The sequence below is a fragment of the Vigna radiata genome, chromosome 5, assembly GCF_000741045.1.
Source record: "Vigna radiata var. radiata cultivar VC1973A chromosome 5, Vradiata_ver6, whole genome shotgun sequence".
In the NCBI taxonomy this organism is placed as follows: Eukaryota; Viridiplantae; Streptophyta; class Magnoliopsida; order Fabales; family Fabaceae; genus Vigna; species Vigna radiata.
Genome location: NC_028355.1, coordinates 4,687,967 through 4,696,521, shown reverse-complemented (window position 1 = coordinate 4,696,521; position 8,555 = coordinate 4,687,967).

Sequence of the window (8,555 nt, the reverse complement as noted above, 5' to 3'; positions counted from 1 at the left end):
GAAGGAAGAAGTTGATGACTCATGGCTTTGGCATAGGAGATTTGACCACTTCAACACACATGCCTTAAAGCTTTTACATAACAAAAAAACATGATGAGAGATCTTCCATGCTTGAAGGAGAATAATGGTGACTCGTGTGAAGGATGTGTCCTCGACAAACAACATTGTTTACCATTCTCGACAGAGAAAGCATGGAGAGCAAAAGACTTATCGAAGTTAATTCATATCGATGTTTGCAAACCAATGAGAACGCCTTCACATCACAACAACAGGTATTTCATCCTCTTCATTGATGACTTCTCCAGAATGACAAGGGTCTATTTCTTAAAGGCAAAGTCAGAAGTCTTCAGAGTATTCAAGAAAGGCCCTTATTGATAAGTAAAGTGGAAAATAGATAAAATTACTTATAAGTGATTGTGGCAAGAAGTACACATTTCACGAGTTTGAAAAATTCTACGAAGATGAAGAGATAGAGTGACAACTTACAGTCACATATACTCCACAACAAAATGGCGTGTCAGAGAGAAAAAATTGCCTAGTTATGGAAATGGAAAGATAAATGCTAAAAGAGAAAAGTATGCCTAACACTTTCTAGGATGAAATAGTCTACACTATAGTTTACATTCTAAACAGATGTCCAACTAAGGTAGTCCAAGACAAAACTCCTATTGAAGCTTAAAGTGGAAGAAAGCCATCAATTAAAAACATAAGAGTATTTAGGTCTATCTGCTACATACATGTTCCTGATCAAAGGAGACACTAACTTAAAGAGAAGACAATATAAGGAATATTCTTGGGATATAACACACAGTCAATAAGATATTGAGTCTATAACTTACAAAAATAAAGGCTCATCATTAGTCGAGATGTTGAGGTTGATGAAAATGCTTCTTGGAATTGGGAAGAAGAAAAAATGGTTAAAAGCAACAGTAGTTCCAATGCAACAATCTCAAGAAGAAGAAGTAGCAGAAAATTCAAGTACGCTTTCTCCACCTCCACAACAATAACATTTTTCACTTGAATGTAGTCCAAGATGAGTAAGATCTTTGGTAGACTTATACGAAACTTGCATTATGACCATAATTGAGTCTAACTGTTATGAAGAAGCATCAAAGCAAGAAGTATGGGTCAAGGCAATGGAGGAAGAAGATCAAATTGAAGATATTCACAAAGGTGTTACTAAGACCAAGATTTGAACTACTATGCGCTATGGTTGGAGTTACCAAATTTGCATTAAAGAGGAGTATTAAAGTGTAATGCAAATTCTAGAAGAATATGAAACTCCAAAGATAGAAGAATTGAAATGTGAGAATATTATTGAAAAACCTAAAATAGAAAGAACAAAATCAAGAACATTTTACATAGGTAAAAATCTAGAAGATTCCACATAATTGTGACCAACATTTTCTACAATAATCTACGAGTCTATAAATACTCATGTACTGTACCATTTAATGCAAAATAACATCTACCACAACTAAGACAACTACATCACTTCTTCCAAACTACTACTTCCATATTTCACTATTTTCACATTTTCTCTATGTTTCACTATCTCTACATTTTATATGTAACTATGTTAAGTAATTATGTTAGGTAAATATATTTACGAACTTTGTTGGGTAAATATTATATTTTTAATGTATTAATAGAAACAATATTGATTATTTTGCTTGTTATTAATTATTTAGACTGTATTGTGTGATTGAATCTTATGTAGGTTTAGATATGGATAGTAACATATACAAATCAAATATTTTAAAAACAAACATAACTTTTTACACCGGTTATAACATCACCAGATATAAAAGTGAGACTCTTTTATACCTGTTCTAGCACCAATAGGTATAAAAAGTGATTTTTTTGACCAACGAAGGAGACTTTTTATACATGCTCTCAGAATATCAGGTATAAATATCAAACTTTTATACTTGTTACAAGCAGAATAGGTGTAAAAGTTAAATTTTTTATATCGTTTCTAGAACCGGTGTAAAAAATTGAAAACTTTCTATACCCCTACTTCTATGCCCACTTAAAAATCGATATAAAAAACCTTTTTTACACTAGTATCACTTTCGATATATAACAAAACAAGAGAAAATTGCAAGAGGAAGACAATGCAAAAATGTGAAAACAAAATAAGATAAGAGAGACATGAAGAAGACAACCAACAGAGAAGAGAGATCGGTAGACATCACCGTAGTCGATAAAAAGGATGGGCAACCAAGAAACATTAATTAGAAAAACTTGAGATTGAGAGAGATTGTTATTGAGAAGAAGAAGAACTCCCGTCCTTTAAGAACTTAGTGAACTTATGTTATAATTACGCCAGGTATAATTACTCTTATGAATTTTTATTATTTAGAAAAAGAAACATAAAAGCCCCAAAATATATTACGACACCCAAATATATTTACAGGAGAGATAAATGTAATAAATGTGATTTGTGTCTTTCATCTGTTTTCCTTTTTTTTTTTATAATTAATCCAAAGTAATAAATGTTAAAGGAATGTGAATTTGAAGGTTAAGAGATTTTCGCTTTTAATAATTTCATTCATTTTATTATAATGTATTTTGAAATTTAAGGTAGTTTAGGTAAAGCTTAATATGCTTTAAAACTTAAATAGAGCTGCTAATTGTAGATTATCAAAGGTAATATTGGCTGCAACATTGTGACTTTTATCACAAGTAATAGAATGCCAAAATCGAAGCATATAGATGTAAAGCACCAAAATGAATTATTAATTCAGATAAATTGTATGGAAGCATGGGATAAAAAAAATAGCCCACTCATGAATATTTACATCTCCGTGTTGATTTTTTTTTTCTTTTTTGTGTTTACATAATTTAAAATTTTGTTTATTATGTTAGAACACTGCTATTTTGATAACATAATTTTTGTATTACTATTTGATTTTATTCCTCGCTATTATTCATTTTGTTTTCTTTTAGTAAAATAAAAATGATTTTTTATTGAGAATTTTTATTCTTATAAAAATAGTCAAAATGATAGTGAGTGTAAAATAATCTTTTTCATTCTTTTAACAAAAAATAAAAGTTTTACTCTTAATAAATAAGAAAAAAAAAAAAAGACTTGGAGAGTAAGCTTCTAACGAACTCCATAAAGACCTGTTCTAAAGCAAGAATTCCCAAATAAATTGGAAATTCTGTTTGAAGACTCAAAGCTAACAATCTTATCTGTATTTTCATGGCGGAAAAACCAGTCCAAGTCGATGAAAGCTCTGCTTCCGTTTCGGGGTCTGCATCATCTTTCACCCCTTCTTCCGTTTCCTTACCTATGTCATCTTCCACTTCTTCTTCTGTTTCCTCACCTTCTTTATCATTCTCCTCTTCTTCTGTTTCCGTACCTGCGTTATCTTCCACCCCGTCTTCTGCCATATCTTCTATTTTAGTAGCTGCATCAGCTTCGGCTTATGTTTCCGCTTTATCTTTGACATCAGCATCGGCAACAGCAAACGAAGTAGTATCAGCACCGGAGTTGAAGTCGCTATCGGAATTAGCATCAGCAGCATGGGCAACTGACTCCGCACCAAGAACATCTACGTCATGGTCACCACAGTCTGTATCCACGTCATCTTCGGTGCCATTGAGACTCACAGACGAGTTACCCATCAAACTAGATGGAGTTTGCAATGTAACTGAATGGAAAAAACAAGTTGTGCGTGTATTGATCACAGAAAACTTGTTAGGGGTTGTGACAAACCCTATTACCCCTACAAAATATGCAAGCGAAAAGAATCGTTCTTGTGATACGGTAAGTGAGGAGTACCGGCAATGGATTATTCAAGATGAAAGATTGCGCACTTGGTTGTTATCATCTTTATCTGAAAATATGAGTTCTTTTGTGACGGCAAAGAAACACGCATGGGAGGTTTGGAGTGGAGTGTTGGAAATCTGCCGTAATGAGTTGATAAACAATATCAAGGCAGCCCTAAGAGCAGAGATCAAGAACACGAAAGAGAACAAAGGACATCAATCTGTGAGAGATTTTGTTAGCAGGATCACTGCTCTCGCTAGTACGTTGATGGCTTTGGGAGACGAAGTTTCTGAAGAAGAACATGTTGACGCCCTATTGCAAGATTTGCCGGACCAGTATGAAACTTTGCGATCATTCATTCGAGAACGTCGTGGACGTCGTGACCGTGAAGGCAGTAACTAGGTCATGCTTCTTCTTGTTTTTCTTTTCTTTGTGTATGTCAGAGTCGTTGTTAGTGAATTTGATTGATTCATGAACTCGGTCATGGAAGTAGTAACTAGATCTTGCTTCTTCTTTCTTTTTCTTTGGGTACTGACACATAGTTACCGAATTCGATTGTCTCATGAACTCAGTCACTGCTACTGCAAAATTATGCTTATCGTTCAAGAAAAACTTGACAATAAAAGAAGGAAAGAAATCTGTGTAGGAAGAATTCACTGAATTTACACTTGATCTTGTGCAAGTTTTACTAGTTTACTCTTCTTTAGATTTTTTTTTTACAAGTTTTAATGAGATATACATTGTAATTGCCACTGTTATGAAATATTATTTGAAGCTCCATGATTTTTTAAAAGTTCATGAATTTAGACAATGGTGACTACTGACTCTCATTGTAATTTTGGACGTGTTATCTTAATGACAAAAATAGCTACGGTGTTCTTAAAGAGATTTTACTGGTAATTGTAATTTTTAATAGATTCGCTTAGACACTGAACAAGTAAATTTTGGAAGCTCTAAATGATTTTGAAAAGTGTGCCTGTATTGAAGTGGAATTTCAGAAATTCTTCTAGAACCGAGTGAAGTGATTAGTCCAATTATGCGGGTATAATTACTCTTTTAAATGAATTTTTATTATTTAGAAAAAGAAATATAAAAACCCAAAATATATTACAAGTTCTGCTTAAAGGAATGTGAATTTGAAGGTTAAGAGACTTTCACTCATTTTATTATAATTTATTTTGAAATTTAAGGTAGTTTAGGTAAAGCTTGATATGTATAGATTGCCAAAATGAATTATTAGTTCAGGTAGTTTAGGAAGCATGGGATAAAAAAATAGCTCTCTCATGAATATTTACATTTCCGTGTTGATTTTTTTTTTCTTTTTTGTGTTTACATACATAACTTAAAAATTTTGTTTATTATGTTAGAAACTGGTATTTTGATAACATAATTTTTTTATTCCTATTTGATTTTATTCCTCGCTATTATTCAGTTTTTTTTTTCTTTTAGTAAAATAAAAATGAATTTTTATTAAGAATTTTATTCTTATAAGAATAGTCAAAATGATAGTCAGTGTGAAATAATTAACCTTTTTCATTCTTTTAATTAAAGAATGCTTGCTTTTTTTAATAAGTGAAAAAAAAGGAAGGAAATTTGAGAGTACGCTTCTAACAAAGTCCATAAAGAGCTGTTCTAAAGCAAAATTCTCACATAAATTGTAGAAATTCTGTTTAAAGACTCAAACCTCTCTGTATTCTCATGGTGGAAAACCTAGTCCAAGTCGACGAAGGCGCTTCGGCGTCGTCTTCCAGATCGTCTTCTATTTCAGCATCTGCGTCGGCATCATCAACATCAGAATCGTCATCGTCGGTGCCATGGACACTCAGAGACCAGTTACCGATAAAACTGGAAGGATTGAGCAATTTACTTGCATGGAAAGAACAAGTTGAGCGTGTGTTGATCACAGAAAATTTAACAAGGTTCGTTACAAACCCTGTGCCCCCTATTAAATATGCAAGCGAAGTCTGCCGTTCTGTTAATCTCATAACGGAGGAGTATCGGCAGTGGGTTGTTCAAGATCAAACGGTGCGCTTTTGGCTGTTATCATCTTTATCTGAATTCATGTGTTCTTTTGTGATGGGATGGGAACACGCATGGGAGGTTTGGAGTGGAGTGCACGAACTCTGTCGTAGTGAGTTGGTAAGCAAGATCAAGATTGCCCTTAGGAAAGAGATGAAGAACACAAAGAAAGGAAATCAAACTGTCACAGATTACGTTAACAGCATCTCTTATTTCATTGATACGTTGATTGTTTTGGGAGATGATGTGACCGAACGAGAACATATTGACGCCATCTTGGAAGGATTGCCGGAAAAGTATGAATCTTTGCGAGCGATCATTCATGCACGTGAAGATGCCACGGTTTCTGATCTTGAATCGTTGATGACAATTCAAGAAACGGTACTTGACACTTTAGCGATTGAACTTCCCCTTGATGTTGTTACTCCAGGACATCCTGACAGCGACAATGTTGCTGCAGAGGGAAGAGGCAAGGGCGGTGGTCAAGGTGGTGGTAGAGGTCGCCGGCGCAGTGGTCGTCGCCGTCGAGGTGGTCAAGGCAGTGGTGGCCAAAGAGGTAGCAATTAGGTTTTGGTTCTTTCTTTTTTCTGTTTGACTCGTATACTGTTACTGTGTTGACTCATTAATTCCGTCATGGAATTTGTTACTCAAGCTGCTTGTTTTCAATTACGGATTATGCTTGTTTCCTTTTTACATCTAATACATCTTTGCTATTTTTGTTTGTTTCAGTCGAATGTTTTTTTTTTTTTTTTTATGAAATTTTCTTTCCTCTTATTCTATTCAAACACTTTAATGTGTGAAAGTTTGATGTTATTATAAAAGTCTAAATATTTAAATTAATTTTATTTTTTAAATAGAGTGATTTAATATATAAGTTATAACAAAATAACTAATATTAATTTAATGAAAATTATTTAATTAGATCACTTTAAAAAGAAGAACATACAAATGAAAGCATAGTTTCCTACATGTAGCTAAACATGGTGGCCTTTGTGAATCTTAATTAAGCTCTGTCAGTGACAATAATTTCATTAACATATACGAAACTATGTTAATTAACATATTAATTAAGATGATAGAAATATAAATGCGACCCGATGATTAGTAATAACTCATGACGTCGATGGGAAATTCTTAAGAAAAAAATTATATAAATTCTTTTACCTAAGATTTATCATATTAAATAAGAAGTTGTTGGTTATATTTTAATTCCAAAACACCTAATGATTTAGAGCACTTATTGAATGGACATTGGATGGATATAATTAGAGACTAATGATCATTCTTCAATATTTGTAATAATTAGTTTAAACAGTGTGAGCTTAAGGGATATTCTTTCCGTTAATCCAATGTGGGAGTGGAGCAACCACATAGTTAAGTTTTCATTAATAAATATTTGTCTTAAAAAATCTTTAAGTTTTCTTGTAAATTGTTATCATTGTAACATTTTATTTAATATTTTTACACTATTAAAATAGATGTTACAACAAATTATATTATAATATCAGAAAATAATAAATATTGTTATAATATTATTTCTGATTTGTTTATTTTAATGAAAATATAATATTATTTCTGATTTGTTTATTTTAATAAAATTAGTTTTCGTTAAAACATTATAAAAATAACTTAGGAGTCACATTTTGTAGATATATATATTGTTTAAATCACTAGTGCGAAACAACGCCATGCATAAGACGTTTGATCATGTAATAGCCAAGGTACAAAAATAATTGGTGACACGTCTTATTACATGTAGACTTTAGACGTTAAATCCTTGGTCTTAAAAATCAAAACGCTATTTATAATTGGATATAGAAATGAATATATATATATATATATATATATATATATATATATATATATATATATAATTGAGTGACTTTTTTTCGAGAAAAATATTATAATTTTAGTTAATTTTTATATATTAAATGACCAATTTCCATTTTAAAAAATACATATATAAAAGAAACCACTTAAAAATTAAGTAAAATTAACTAAAGTTATGTATTTTTTTTCTGAAAAAAGATATAGAATATTTTTTTTTCTTTTGTTACATATTTCTTTTTCTCTTTTAATTGTTTAATTTGTTTTCTTCTATTATAATCTTGACCATTTTTTTTTTGTAGTTATGTATTATCAATATCAGTTAATTAAATATTTTTTAAGTCTTACGTTTAATTATTTATATATGTATATATTATTTTTTAGATTTTTTATTTGTTTTTCACATAAATCTTTGACTCTTTCCATTCGCGTAAACTCTTAATTTACTATGTAATTGATAAAATTTATTTTTATTCTCTTTAATCTTTAATTTTTGTTTTATTTTTAAAACTTGTTCTTGTCACTCAAACAATTTTGATTATCTTATCATATCTTTATTATATATATATATATATATATATATATATATAAATATATATTTGTAATTTTGTTCGATATATCAAATTGTTTATGGGTAGACATTTGATAATTTTTGTTTTCTTTTTTAAATTTTTTAACCTTTTTATTTGTGGGTTTTATGCAGATAATATTGTTTTAATGATTTTTTATATGATAATTTTTATTTTTTAACTTATTGTCATAGATGTAATTTTAATACCATATTGTAAAATGGCTATAATATAATAATTCAATGTCTTGCTATACAATTCAAAAGAACAAATATATATGTCTAAATATGAAAAACTATTATTAGTTTAATCTTTTTTATATATGTGATTTTATTGAATTAGGATTATAATGTTTACTAATT